We start from the raw sequence: 15,184 nt of genomic DNA, 5'->3' as shown, positions 1-15,184 counted from the left end.
TTAAAAGCAGTGCAGTGTCCTTCGTTTTGACCAATACTTCATTTTCTCTTGCACTTTACATTATGAATTTTTTTAAGATAGAGTATAATGTTATCCTACAGAGACCAAACTGCAGACAATATGTGGCTTCAAAAGTCATTTAAAGTTGCAGTATTTTGTATTAGGTACTATCCTAAAATCAAACTTCCAGTCACATTCCTATGCCTTTCCCGTGGATTGTTAATTACTCATCCTAATAATCCATGAAACATTTCATTTGTTTACCCATTTTTTTCTGTCCCATTATATTTGGAATATTCAAAGCTATATTGTATTGCATAGCCAACTAGGGAATCCAACAAGTTGGTTTAGAAACAGAAACATAGAAAACAGGAACATAGAAAAATCGATGCAGTAGTAGGCCATTTGGCGCTTCAAGCCGGCACCACCATTCAATATGATCAATATGATTCAATATCCCTTGATTCCGTTAGCCCTAAGAGTTAAATCTAACTCTCTCTTGAAAACATTCAGTGAATTGGCCTCCACTGTCTTCTGTGGCAGGGAATTCCACAGATTCACAACTCTCTAGGTAAATAATTTTTTCCTCATCTCAGTCCTAAATGGCCTACCCTTTATTCTTAAACTGTGACCCGCGAACATCGCGAACATTTTTCCTGTATTTAGCCTGTCCAATCCTTTAAAAATCTTATATGTTTCTATAAGATCCCCTCTCATCCTAAATTCCAGTGAATTTCTAGACCTCAGCGTAAAAGAAATGCAAGGAATTGATCTGTTATTTTCTCTTCCATGTTGAGTGCCATGGCCAAATTGATAACTTGTAAAGCTAACAATCTATTGTGAAAAGATAGATGCCTAATTGCCCAAAATACTTAAAACACATTAGACGACAAATTTCCTAACAGTTGATAATAAAGTTTATGGCAGATTTTTTTTTTTCTTCTCGTTTTCCATTCTAATTTGCAAACTCATGAAGCTCAAGGTAAATTCCTTGATGGGGGAGAATCAAAGACCCAATGGGCCTTTGTTTCTCCCCCATCAAGAAAATTACCTTGAATGCTACCATTGATTTCACAAAGGGTATCACACAAGAAAGCAAAATATCTCTGACACATCTCTGTACATCCATAAACATTCTTTTACCAGATGCACTGATTCTGATCTACATGATCCAAAACTTGAGATACAGGTGGGAAAGCATAACATACACAGAGAAAATGCTGGAAAAACACAGCAAGTCAGGCAGCATCCATGGAAGAGGAAATGTATTTAGTGTTTCAGATAGAAAGGTCCTTGATCTGAAATTTTAAATCTGTTTCTCTTTCCACGGATGCTGTCTAACCAGCGAAGTGTTTCAAGTATTATCTGCTTTTTCTTGAGATTTTCAGCAACTGCAGCCACTTGACTTTTATAGAATGCATAAAACTCTGGCAATAACATGGTGAAAGATTTAGACGGAGACACAAGAAACTGCTGATGCTGAAATCTTTCACACAATATAAAGTGCTGGAGGAACTCAGTGGGTCCGTAAACATCTGTAAAGGGAATGGGTAGATTGTTTCGGGTTGGGACCCATTCTTCAGACTGTAGTGGGGGGGGGGGGGGGGAGAGAAAGCTGGAAAAGGGGAGTGAGGTCAGGACAAAACCTTGCAAGTGATAGGTGGATACAGGTGTGTGTGTGTTGGGGGGGGGGGGGGGGGGGGGGAGTTGGCAGATGGGAGGAGTAAGTGACAAGGGCCAGAGGTAAAATGAAGTAAAACGGGCAAAGAGATGATGAGAGAAGTGGAGGAGTAGTGGGGGTGGAAGAATAGTTGTGCGCCAGTGTGTGAGAGACGAAGGGGTATTACTTGAAATGGGTGAATTTACTGTTGTAAGCTCCCCAAGTGGAATACGAGATGCTGTTCATCCAGGTTGTGATCTTCAGTAAACGTGGTTTGTTCCCTGTTGAGATGGAGCTCTCAGCCATGTCCCATATTTCTGTTCTCACTCCCCCCTAGCCTCAGAAGGAACAAGGAAAGAATTCTCCTGGTCCTCATCTTTCACCTCATGCAAAACATCAATCTCTGACATTTCTGCCGCCTTCAACGTGATCCCACTGCCAGTCCCATTTTCCCATCCCCACCCCTTTCCGCTTTCTGTAGAGACCATTCCCTCTTTAACTTGGTTCACTTATCCCTTCCCAAACAACATGCCTCCTTCCATCCTAGTTCCCCTAGAAGCTCAGGAGATATAACACCCTCCCCCACACCTCAACTTTCACTTCCTTCCAGGAATTCCAGCAGCCCATCCAGGTGAGACACTGGTTCATGTGCACCTCTTCAAACCTCATTTAGTGCTCCTGACGTGGCCTTATTTTCATTGGCGTGACCAAGCGTAGATGAGGCAACCATTCTGTCGAACACTTGTGCTCTGTTTACCCATGTCTCCGTGATCTCAAAATTAATAACAACTTTAACTCCCCTTCCCATATTGACCTTTCTGTCCTTGGCCTCCTCCATTGCAGAGTAATGCCACACACACAATTGAGGAACAGCACCTCTGCTCGTGTAGCTTACAACCTAATGGTATGAACACTGAATTGTTTAATTTCAAGTAATACTCCACCCCCCCTCTCTTTCACCTACCCCCCTATCCAATGCACACACATTATCTCACCATAGTTCACTCTTGCTAGTTACCATGCCCTTTTCTTTTCCCCTGACAATTCCAATTGCCCATTTCCCTTTAATTCCCCCTCTGCTCCATCTCTCCATTCCCTTCCACCCATTTTCTCCCATCAACATTTCACTCCTCCTCTCCTCTCCTCTACTGACACCCTTTAGATCTTCTTTTCACCTCTAGTCTTTGTCACTTACTCCACCCATTTGCCAACCCCCACTTTGAACACTGAATTGTTTAATTTCAAGTAATACTCCACCCCCCTCTCTTTCACCTGCCCCCATCCAATAAACACACAGTGTTCATCTTTGTTTCACCTCAACGTCTCTTTTCCTGCTTCCTCCCCAACTCCCATCAATTTGAAAAAAGGTCCCGACCGAAAGGTCATCTGTCCATTCTCTCCACTGATGCTGCCTGCCCGTTGAATTCCTCCAGCCATTTGTGGTTTGTGAAGGATTTAGACGTTCTGTATGGGAAGGAGTTCACAAACCATTCAAAGTATCGTGCATGGCTAGGTCAGGTTTATTTACTGTCCAATTCTTTTTTTTAAATGGATGGTGTGCTAGGAATTTCCATAACCTTGATTATGAATGAGAATTTAATTATTGAACATTTTAATCATAAGATTAATAAATCTCTGATGATATCTTCAATGCAACATATTATACCATAAAGCATTAAGAATAAAGTGTTTCTGATGTCTGCACCAAGAAGTTGTCCTTTTTGTCAATAAGGATATTTATTTGACCATTTCACTATTTTTGTGGCACTGCCATTCTCAAAGTGTGTTCCAACACCAATTGAGTATCTGGAAGGCAAGCGATGCCACTTAGTAACCCATTAAATAGTATGGTTACATTCTAATCTAATCATCAATTGATTCATTGCAGAAGGCTACTATATATCTTTGTTTTTAATACATAAAGCTACATTGTTCCTGTAAAATATATTTACACATACATAAGAGTATAATTTTAATCACAATTTTCATCTCAGCAATAATGGAAGAAAAAAATCACTAAATGGGAAGAATGTGACTGGTACCAAAGGAAAGAAGAGGATTTAAAAAGGTAAGAGAATGATTTTAAAAACTAGAGCAATGTAGAGAGATAATAGAAAGAGAAACGTGATTTAGACTCGGAGCACATACTCAATTTATACTGAATGTGGCAGAAGCAACGATGTCAAGAGATGTGTGGTGAAATCATGTCTGGTTTATGCCATTTGTTCTTCAGGTGTTAAGCTGGCTAATAATGGATAGAATTCAGAATGAGTCCAATCCCTGTTTACCACTATAATTGATATATTCAATGTAATCTTCAGAATCAAAACTACCTGGCACATAAAAAGCTGTGAAAGAGTGGGAAATAAACACATCTATTGCTTGACCAACAATGTAGACCAAACTAAACCCTTTTATTCCAAATAAGCTAAAAACTGATGCTCTTATGATAGTCCAATCTTTCCAAATCTACATTGATGTACCCAAACTTCAGAAATCAGAATGACTTTGAGAGTCTCAAACAATATAACAGACAAAGGGTTAAAGAAAATGAATAACATAATTAATTGACAATACTAATTCAAATTTAAACTGGGTTGACACCTTTTGAGAGCAGAAAATTAAACAGAATGGAATTGAGGATGCTTTCTGCGGTTATGAAATCAATATTAATATGCAATGTAACCTGAAATTATTGTTGTGGCGGCAGCAAAACAGAAAAACAGGTATCTCAAGAGTATCAGAGTTATAAATGCAGCACTACAGATCCGGATTAAATCCACTCACTGGTGCTACTTGTTAAACGTTCTAACCTGTTCATCTGCGCGCCACCATTCTTGGCTAATGCCTATTTTATAATACTCAGCAACGCCAAGTAAAAAGTTGTGGTTTGGCTGCTGAGCCGCAACACATCTCAATGCGAGTGCATGCAAGCCACGGGCGTTGTTTGGCTAATTTGATTAAAACTGGGATCGACAGTTACCCGGCTATAATAAAGAACAGTGAAGAATCTGGAAGAGTTGCCAGCTTTTTTTTTTACACAAAAAACTTGGGAGGCAAGCAATCCGAGATAGGTGAGGAATACATCAAAACGAAAGCAGATCCGGTCAAAGCCCGGATAAACTCCTAAAACACAAACGGGTCCATCGTGTTTCCGTGCACTGAATCAAAACAGGCAAGGTACGGGTTTAAGTTCGCGTTGCATTTCCACAACATTGAGATTACATGAAGAAGAACTTGACAACAAAAAGAACTATCAGTTTCCTGCACCGCTCGCCAGCCACCGGTGCAAAAACACTTGACATCAGCTAGTTACCACAGCATCTTGTGCCTGCACTCTTTCAATGTGGCATTCTGCAATATGATAAATGCATGCGCCGAATTCCTTGAAGAGAGTGTTGTTGAACCGTCCCAAATTAAGCGGTGATTGATAATTTAAAACAAAATAAACATCATTTCACCATCTTGCAACCACCAGTATTTCCCACAACTACTGCACACCTCATAGGACACACATCGGCCACATACAGAAGCTTCTCGAGATGCCACAACACAGTAAGTACATCTAGCGGAGAAATCGATACGGTGGATTAGACATGGGGAAAATAACTTTTATTTATACATTAATATCACAATAATTCTTCTGCGGTCGATCAAAACTACCCGCGGTCACATAAATGTGGACGACGAGGGATGAATGAGAAATCGCAGCTTTGCAAATGAAACGGAGTAGAGAGGAGGAGCAATAAAGAGAGAGAGGGAGAGAATAACATTCACCGGAGAGTAGGACAGTAAGAGAAGGGAAGAGGAAGAAATTAGTTGCGAGGGGCATGGTTTGTTTCAGTATCGCCAAATATACCCGGCAGTCATTCGATCCCTTCTCTCACACGTTCTTCTCAAACATGAATTCGTTGATCCACACAATTTCGCAACCTACCTAGAACTCGACGATGAAGAGTAACTAGTCTTTTCTAGTCACTGATGTCACATACCTTTAACTCTTTACGGTCCAGGACTGGTGTAACAAATTGCAGGAGAGGCGGCAGGAAGAAGTAGAAAGTTGTAAAATCTAGACTTGCAATTCTCAGCTCAAACTCAGCATCGTCCTTCGCTGAGTTCGGGTCTGTTTCAGTCTTATTCCCATAGATCACGCCTCCAGTGATTATTTTTTTCCAAGCACTTTTCTTCCTCGGGATTTCTTTTGCAAACGCAAATTATGCCCCGAACCAGCAGATCACGTCTTCTGTGATTTAAAAAAAAAAGAAAAATCCTTCTTTCCGGAAGAAAATATTTTTCTTTAGTGAAGAACTAAATGCCAGAAAATCGTTGCATCATTAACAACCATTTCCCTTGTATGGCATCATGCGGCAATTTACAGGAACACAAATACTTAAACTGGCGAGTGCAGTAGTTGGTGATAGCCTTTCTCCATTATGCTGATGTAGTATCTAATTTCATATCTGATCAGCTGTAAGCCATTAGCATGATCAATTTCACCGACTGCGGTTAAAAACAGTACCCAGAGCTGACTTCAGACTGAAACTGCTGACAGCTGATAATATTCACAAGATAATACCAGGGATCCGGAGGAAATGCTCTCATTTTAACATTCTCAGCAAACGGATAGAGCAGGAAGCGTAGGCAGAAAGAAGCATCTGTAGCAGACAAGGGCTGATTCACTTGTGTTTTACTGCCCTTGACCACCAGGTGACTACACTCCTGCCTTTTTAAGACACTGAGGGGTTTCTTGTAAGTCGACAGCGCTAATATCCTTCAGCAGCCAGTACTCCGACTGGTCTTAATGCCCGTCGATTCTCACAGCCGGCAACTGGGAATTAACCGCTTAAATAACATTTGGCTACAGCACTCGAGTTCACATTATCGCGTAAATACCGTGTAGCTCATGATGCAAAAATAATTTAATCGGTTATTCACTGAAGAGCAGAGCTTTTCCCAAATCAACTTAAAAATGCACAGTGCTATTTGGGAAGATCATAATCAATTTAAAGCCGACCAATGAGAAGTCCGAAAGCAGATCACAGCCTGAGGTTTCATTGTAATACTCTTTAGCAGATAATGCAAATAATTTAAAAATGCACCCGTCAAAGATCGGCAAGTTGAAAGTTTTTAAATCAAGTCTTCGCTACAAGGTTTTTCAAAATAATGAGACTTTTACAAAGATGACATTTCCTCGCAATTTTAATCGGATGTCTTTAGTTTGTTCATTTACTCGTTCATCTTTACTATCCAAAACTATTCATCCAAAACTATCAAATGTCCAAAATAAACAGATCTCCGAGCTAACATTGCAGATGAAGTGTCAAATGTTCTTATTGCTGTTTCACGCTTGCACCTGATAAGATGTAGCCAATCAGCAATAAATCATAAATGAAATGAGAATGGAAGTACCACTGAGTGCGTAGTAAATTGGAATGAATTCCATAAGTCGCCAATTAGGAAAAGGTGGGACAAGACATCACCCAAATTTACAGTGCATAAAAACTACAACAAAAATCAGAAATAACTAAAGACAACACTACCACTTAGAATTTCAGCATCTTAGTTGAGCAAAATAGCCAATAATTAGAAATGACACATTTAGTCTTCACCTCCTATATTCAAACACATTGTTCCCTAATCTGGTCTTTGCTGATATCGCCAGTGTTTATTGTCTATCACTAAATATCCTCAAAAATGTGGTAGTGAGCCAGCTTCTTGAACAGCTGCCGTCCTTCCAGTAGAGGTGCGCCCATGAAAAACAGGACTAATGTAGGATTAATGGAAACTAGTCAATACAGACTTGATGGGTCAAAGGCCCTATTTCCATGCTGTGCATCTCTACAATAATTCTTTTGGGCAAGGTGTTAGTAGTTGCTCTTTTCAGGCAACTGAACCATTCTATCACAACCAGAGAGCAGTGCTGAACTAATATCTACCTCTTTGATGACCCTCCGGACTATCCTTGATCGGACTGTGCTGGCTTTGCCTTGTACTAAACGTTATTCCCTTGTCATGCATCTATACAATGTAAATGGATCAATTGTAATCATATATGGTCTTTCTGCTAACTGGTTAACATGCAACAAAAGCTTTTCACTGTACCTCGGTGCACGTGACAATAAACTAAACTAAACCAGTGTGCACATCACCTTCTAAAAATGTATTTCTCCATTATGGAGGTCATGAGTTTGAAGGATCTGTGAGGGTTGTACAATGCATGTTATCATATCTGCAGCTGGAATGTGCTGGTGCTGAAGGGGATCAATGTTTAGTATAGTGGAGGGGGTACTTTGTCAATTTCTTGCACAAGAAGTGTTGCACTTCTTGTGTGTAGTTAGAGCCACCTTCATTCTGGTAAGTGGGGGAACAACATGTTCTTGACTTGTGCTTTGTAGATGGTGGAAAGGCTTTGGGAGTTGCTCGCCCCCTGGCAGTGGAACGTGGCGACTCTTTGCATACTTTTTCCATAGAAGGATCCACAATCATCTGATACAATCGCTATTTTCTACCTGTAAGTATAGCGCTATTTCAAAAATTGTATTTATATATCGTATCATCTGATCTGATTGGATAGCATGCAAAACAAAGTTTTTCACTGTATCTCTGTACATGTGACAATAATAAATCTAAACCCAAACCACAGAGGGCTGAATCTCTGACATGTTCTTGAGCCACAGTACTCATTTGGCTGGTCCACACATTTCTGTTCAATGCCAAATCCTCAGGATGTTGTTCATAGGGAATCTAATAACTGTAATTGCACTGATATCAAGCATTGATGTCTAGATTCTTCTTGGTTAGTTACAGTGAAAGTGAGGTACAGTGAAAAGCTTTTGTTGCATGCTAAACAGTCAGCGGAAAGACATTACATGATCCCAATCAGGCCATTCGCAGTGTATAGATACATGATTAGGGAATAACGTTTTGTGCAAGGTGAAGCCAGCAAAGTCCGATCAAGGATAGTCCGAGTGTCACCAATGAGGTAGAAAGTTCAGGACCGCTCTCTAGTTGTGGTAGGACGATTCAGTTGGGAAGAAACTGTCCCTGAATCTGGAGGTGTGCGTTGTCACACTTCTATACCTTTTGTCTGATGGGCGTGAATATTACTTGTAATTTATCAGCTCATGCATAACTCGTAGGCTGCTTCATTTGCTGAGGAGCTGTCTATGTAATTGAACACTAAGCAATTATTAAAAAGTACTGTCACTTCAGACTTTATGATAGAGGAAGATGGTTGCTTGCTTCTCTGGGAGATATCTGCAGTGGTATCCTGGTGCTGGGATCATTGACACCTCTAATAACCACAACCATTTTACTTTGTGCACGGTATTATTCTGTTCATTGGAGAGCTTTTCCTTGATGTCCAAGCTGTCTTGATGACACACTTGGTTAAATGTTGCCACAATATCAATGGCACTCATTCTAACAACCTCAGTGATTTAGTTTATTAATTCATAAAAGGATAAAGGATGTTATGTAGTCGTGATTGTAGTGCCCCCTGTGAAACCCAAACTGCACATTCACAAATAAGTTGCTGGAGAGAAATTACTGCTTGATAGTGGTCATTAATGTATCCCATCGTTTTGTTGATGATTGAGAATAGTTTAATATGGGTAATAATTATCTGGGCTGGATTTGTCGTACTTTTGTGGAAATAAACATACCCAGGCAATTTTCTGCATTGTCCATAGAGGACAGTGTTGTAACTCTATTGGAAGAGCTTGGACAGTTCTAGAACACTAATCTTCAGGACTACAGCCAGAATGTTGCCAGGTCCCAATATGATTTAAATATCCAGTACTTTCAGTTATTTCTTCATAATATGTGACATTATTGAATTGGCTTAAACTAATTTCTGTGATAGTGGAAATCTCAGAAGCAAGTTGAGGTGGAGCATTAATTTGGCATTTCTGCCTGAACATGGTTGCAAATGTCTCCAGTACTTGGATAATGGGCTGTACCGATGCTGAGGGTGATAATGTGGTTGTTTATTTGTCCATCACGATTCATGACTGGACGTGGCCAGAATTACAGTCCCTCCATAATGTTTGGGCCAAAGACCCATCATTTATTTATTTGCCTCTGTACTCCACAATTTGAGATTTGTAATTGAAAAAATCACATGTGGTTAAAGTGCACATTGTCAGATATCATTAAAGGCCATTTTTACACATTTTGGTTTCATCATGTAGAAATTACAGTTGTGTTTATATATAGTCCCCCCATTTCAGGGCACCATAATGTTTGGGACACATGGCTTCACAGGTGTTTGTAATTGCTCAGGTGTGTTTAAATGCCTCCTTAATGCAGGTTTAAGAGAGCTCTCAACATCTAGTCTGTCCTCCAGTCTTTCCATCACCTTTGGGAACATTTATTGCTGTTTATCATCATGAGGACCAAAGTTGTGCCAATGAAAGTCCGAGAAGCCATTATGCGACAGAGAAACAAGAATAAAACTGTTAGACATCAGCCAAACCTTAGGCTTACCAAAATCAACTGTTTGAAACATCATTAAGAAGAAAGAGAGCACTGGTGAGCTTACTAATTGCAAAGGGACTGGCAGGCCAAGGAAGACTTCCACAGCTGATGGCAGAAGAATTCTCTCTATAATAAAGAAAAATCCCCAAACACCTCTCCGACAGATCGGAAACACTCTTCAGGAGTCAGGTGTGGATTTGCCAATGACCACTATTCGCAGAAGACTTCATGAACTGAAATACAGAGGCTACACTGCAAGATGCAAACTGCTGGTTAGCCGCAAAAATAGGACGGCCAGGTTACAGTTTGCCAAGAAGTACTTAAAAGAGCAACCACAGTTCTGGAAAAAGGCCTTGTGGACAGATGAGATGAAGATTAACATATCAGAGTGATGGCAAGAGCAAAGTATGGAGGAGAGAAGGAACTGCCCAAGATCCAAAGCATACCACCTCATCTGTGAAACACGGTGGTGGAGGTGTTACGGCCTGGGCATGTATGGCTGCTGAAGGTACTGGCTCACTTATCTTCATTGATGATACAACTGCTGATGGTAGTAGCATGATGAATTCTGAAGTGTATAGACACATTCCATCTGCTCAATTTTAAACAAATGCCTCAAAACTCATTGGCCGGTGGTTCATTCTACAGCAAGACAATGATCCTAAACATACTGCTAAAGCAACAAAGGAGTTTTTCAAAGCTAAAAAATGGTCAATTCTTGAGTGGCCAAGTCAATCACCCGATCTAAACCAAATTGATCATGCCTTTTATATGCCGAAGAGAAAACTGAAGGGGACTAGCCCCTAAAACAAGAATAAGCTAAAGATGGCTGCAATACAGGCCTGGCAGAGCATCACCAGAGAAGATACCCAGCATCTGGTGATGTCTATGAATCACAGACTTCAAGCAGTCATTGCATGCAAAGGATATGCAACAAAATACTAAACATGACTACTTTCATTTACATGACATTGCTGTGTCCCAAATATTATAGTGCCCTGAAATGGGGGGACTATGTATAAACATTGCTGTAATTTCTACATGATGAAACCAAAATGTATAAAAATGGCCTTTACTAAAATCTGACAATATGCACTTTAACCACATGTGACATTTTCTATTACAAATCTCAAATTGTGGAGTACAGAGGCAAATAAATAAATTGTCCCAAACATTGTCCCAAACAATGTCCCAAACATTATGGAGGGCACTGCAAGAACTTTCACTTTGTCCTGTGGTTTGGGTTCATTACCTGTTCTTTACCTGTTAATACATATGTATTCCACAATTGCAGCTCTGTCAGGTAGGCACCTGATTTTAAATATGCCTGGCTCTCTGATGTATTCAAGAGAGAGTTAGATATAGCTCTTCGGGATAATGGAATCAGGGGATATGGGGAGAAAGCAGGAACGGGGTACTAATTCTGGATAGTCAGCCATGATTATATTGAATGGCGGTGCTGGCTCGAAGGGAAGAATGGCCTACCTCTGCACCTATTTTCTATGTTTATATATCTCCTGCATATTCATTAAATTAAGCCTGATCTTTTGGCTTGGTTGTAATGGTAAACTGTAAAATGTACCAGGCCACAGAGTTACAGATTTGGTGTGGTATATTTACGCTGCTGCTGACAATCCACAGTACTTCAAGGATATGTAGTTTTGAGCTATCAATTAGTGTGATAAAATGGCGCACAACACAATGGGGGGGGGGGGGGGGGGGGGCGGAACTGGATTGCAGCTATTGTGGAAACATCGGTGTTTGTTTCCATGAGATCTGTATAATAGCCACTCTTATCAATGCTGTTCTTGCCAGTTGTGTATGTTGCAGGCTGACAGGTGATGAGGGTGAAGTCAAATATCCATGACGTTGGTTCACTCACTACATAATGCGAAATGGCAGATACGTCGCTTACGATTCTGCCAGCTGTAGTTCTACTAATCACATCTTGAGACCAGACATCAAACACCTTCCACCATATTTCATTGCATGCCTTTGCTACTTTCAGCACTTCTTTCAAGTTTTGTTCAACATGGAGGAGCACTGATTCAGCAATTGAGGGACAGCATCAATGGATAATTTGGAGGAGATTTTCTTGCTTCAGTGACATGAAACCAATTCTGATGATACCTAGAACTACTCCTACACATCACTGTCCCATTCTGATGGGGCAGACATAAACAGGATTATAATGAATGAATGAATAAGTTTATTGGCCAAGTATGTGCATATACAAGGAATGTGCCTTGGTGCTCCGCTCACAAATGACAACACAAACATACAGTTAACAATTAAGAATAAAGCATAAACACATCAAAACAATAAGGATACAGCATTACAGTCTAAACATGTGGGTGAAAATAAACCAGAGCAAAAAAGAAACTACAGACTTTGGTTATTGAGTAGAACAACCACTCGTGGAAAAAAGCTGTTTTTATGTCTGGCTGTGGCTGCTTTGACAGTCCAGAGTCGCCTTCCAGAGGGAAGTGCTTCAACGCGTTTGTGGCCAAGGTGAGAGGGGTCAGAGATGATCTTGCCCACTCGCTTCCTGGCCCTTGCAGTGTACAGTTCGTCAATGGGCAGAAGGTTGCAGCCAACAACCTTCTCAGCTGTGCAAACGATCCATTGCAGCCTCCGGATGTCATGCTTGGTGGCTGAGCCAAACCAGACCATGATGGAGAAGGTGAGGATGGACTCAATGATAGCAGTATAGAATTGGGCCAACATTGCCTGTGGCAGATTGTGTTTCTTCAGCAGCCGCAGGAAGTACATCCTCTGTTGGGCCTTTTTGACTGTGGAGTCGATGGTAGCCCCCCATTTAAGGTCCCTGGAGATGATGGTTCCAAGGAACTTAAATAACGCCACAGATGTGACTATGGTGTTGTTGATGGTGAGTGGGGAGGGGGAGTGCGGAGGGGGATTGGGGAGGGGAAGGGGGAGCTCTTCGAAAGTCTACAATTAGTTCCACTGTCTTAAGAGCATTGAGCTCCAGGTTGTTACGATGGCACCAGGACGCCAGCTGTATCACTTCCTCCCCATCCTGGATCAGTCCAATCAGGGTTATGTCATCCGCAAACTTGAGTCTGTGGAGGTGCAGTCGTTGTTGTAGAGAGAGTAAAGGAGAGGGGAGAGTACGCAGCCTATGCTGAGGGTCTGCGGGTCCGAGATGTGCTTTTCCAGCCTCACATGCTGCTTCCTGTCTGTCAGGAAGTTGATCCACTGACAGAGGGGTTCAGGCACAGTCAACTGGGAGAGTTTGGAGTATAGTAGCTCTGGCATAATGGTGTTAAAGTCCACAAACAGAATCCTGGCATAGGTCCCCTTGCGGTCTAGGTGCTGGAGGATGAAGTGCAGGCCTCGGTTGACTGTCATCCACCGATCTATTGGCTCTGTATGCAAACTGCAGAGAGTCCAGCAGGGGGTTTGTGATGTTTTTCAGCTGGGCCAGCATGTCTTTCAAAGGTCTTCATGACTACAGAGGTCAGGGCGACAGGCCTGTAGTCATTAAGACCAGTGACCCTTGTCTGTTTGGATACAGGGACAATAGTGGAGACCTTGAAGCAGGCAGGAACAGTGCAGGTTTGCAGGGACTGGTTGAAAATGTCGCCCAGTGTTTCCGGTTTCTCCAATATTCCAAAGGCATGCGGATTGGTAGGTTTATTGATCACAGCAAATTGCTTGTAGTATGTTGGTGGCTTTGGGTTGGGAAGGGAGGTTGAAAAAGAGGGTTTGGGAGATTGGTGGGGATCTAGATGGATGTGGTTTAAAGGTAATATTAGTGGGAGATTTGAGATTACTCTCTGAGATGGCATAAATTGAAAACTGTATATTATAAGGAAATATGGACATTTAAATTTAAACTAGACCAAGTGGACCCATTGGGCCCAAACCTGCATAGGTGCAGCACCCTCTCCTCCCCCTCCCCTCTCCCCCCCTCTGCCCTCACCCCTCCCCTTCCCCCCCCCTCCGCCCCCCTCAACCCCCCTTATCCTCCCTCCTTCCTCCCTCCTTCCTCCATCCTCCCTCTCTCCCTGCCCCCTCCCTCCCTCCCTAGGAGATAGATTTAAACTTAAAAATAAAGTAAAATAATAAAGTACATGTTTTTGGACGAAATTACGTTACCCACAGTCAACAATGAGAGGCAATAAAAAAGAAAGCAATAAAACACACAATCACAAAAACCAACATAAAACAAAAAACATCCCTCACAGTGAGTCTCCTCCAGTCACCTCCTCACTGTGATGGAGGAGAGAATGTCTTCTCTCTTCCCTGCTGTCCTCTCCCGCAGTCAGGCAGTCGAAATTGCCACGTCGGAGCGTTCGGGGCTCCCGACATTGAAGCCCCCGCCGGGCGGTGGAAAATCCCGCGGCCTATTCCTGGCCACGACGGACGGTGAAAGGTCCGCAGCAGGCCAACCCAAGCCTCGCGATTCGGGGTGGACAAAGATGCTGCCGCTGCTGGAGCTCCCGAAGTCGGCCCCCACCCAGGGACCTGCGAGCTTCAGACGTCCACAGGGCCCGCGGCCTGCGGCCGAAGCCTCCGCAGGCGAGTCGCAGCTGCACTCGTAGCGCTACCACAGCCTCCGAAGACAGCCAGTTCTGCAGGTGGAGAGTACAGTCTGCGGGCTCAGCGAAGCAGTGCCCCAGGTGGTCCCAGCTGGAGGCCGCCAGCTCCAGGTGTTTGGCCGATGGTAGGCCGCAGCGTGAACAGAGACATGACCCAGAAAAATGGTCGCGTCTTCGTTCGGAAGAGACAATTTTAATAGTTCCCCCCCCCCCACACATAGTACACAACCACAAAAAAGACTGCATCACATCCAACACTTACAATTAAGACAAAAATGTGAATAATTTAAAAAATATTACATCGATTTCAATGAAACTTCTTCCATTAGCACCAAGGGGACGACGACGAGTAAGGTGGGCTTAAAATTGTCGCGCTATCGTGTACCACTTTGGCTGTAGTTTAGGAACAAACAAACAAACAAACAAGAGTTTTAGTATATAGATGGGCTGAGAATAGCTTTATCTTGTCTGCATTTGGTGC

At 42.1% G+C, this 15,184-nt stretch overlaps 2 protein-coding genes across 3 annotated transcripts in view; one reads left to right on the top strand and one right to left on the bottom strand.

Moving 5' to 3' along the window:
* The window catches only part of sgcz (sarcoglycan zeta), a 728,908-nt gene extending 722,538 nt beyond the window's left edge, over positions 1–6,370 (bottom strand). The window contains exon 1 of one of the 2 annotated variants that reach the window (XM_078398116.1): positions 5,653–6,370. The gene's annotated coding sequence lies outside the window, so the exon portion shown is untranslated. The remainder of the gene's footprint in view (positions 1–5,652) is intronic. The other variant, XM_078398107.1, reaches the window with a different exon arrangement.
* The window catches only part of tusc3 (tumor suppressor candidate 3), a 318,808-nt gene continuing 308,768 nt past the window's right edge, over positions 5,145–15,184 (top strand). Inside the window, exons 1-2 of the mRNA XM_078398086.1 lie at positions 5,145–5,215; positions 8,056–8,171. The gene's annotated coding sequence lies outside the window, so the exon portion shown is untranslated. The remainder of the gene's footprint in view (positions 5,216–8,055; positions 8,172–15,184) is intronic.

The sequence above is a fragment of the Rhinoraja longicauda genome, chromosome 1 (genome assembly GCF_053455715.1).
Source record: "Rhinoraja longicauda isolate Sanriku21f chromosome 1, sRhiLon1.1, whole genome shotgun sequence".
Lineage (NCBI taxonomy): Eukaryota > Metazoa > Chordata > Chondrichthyes > Rajiformes > Arhynchobatidae > Rhinoraja > Rhinoraja longicauda.
This window is presented reverse-complemented; position numbering and strand designations above follow the sequence as displayed.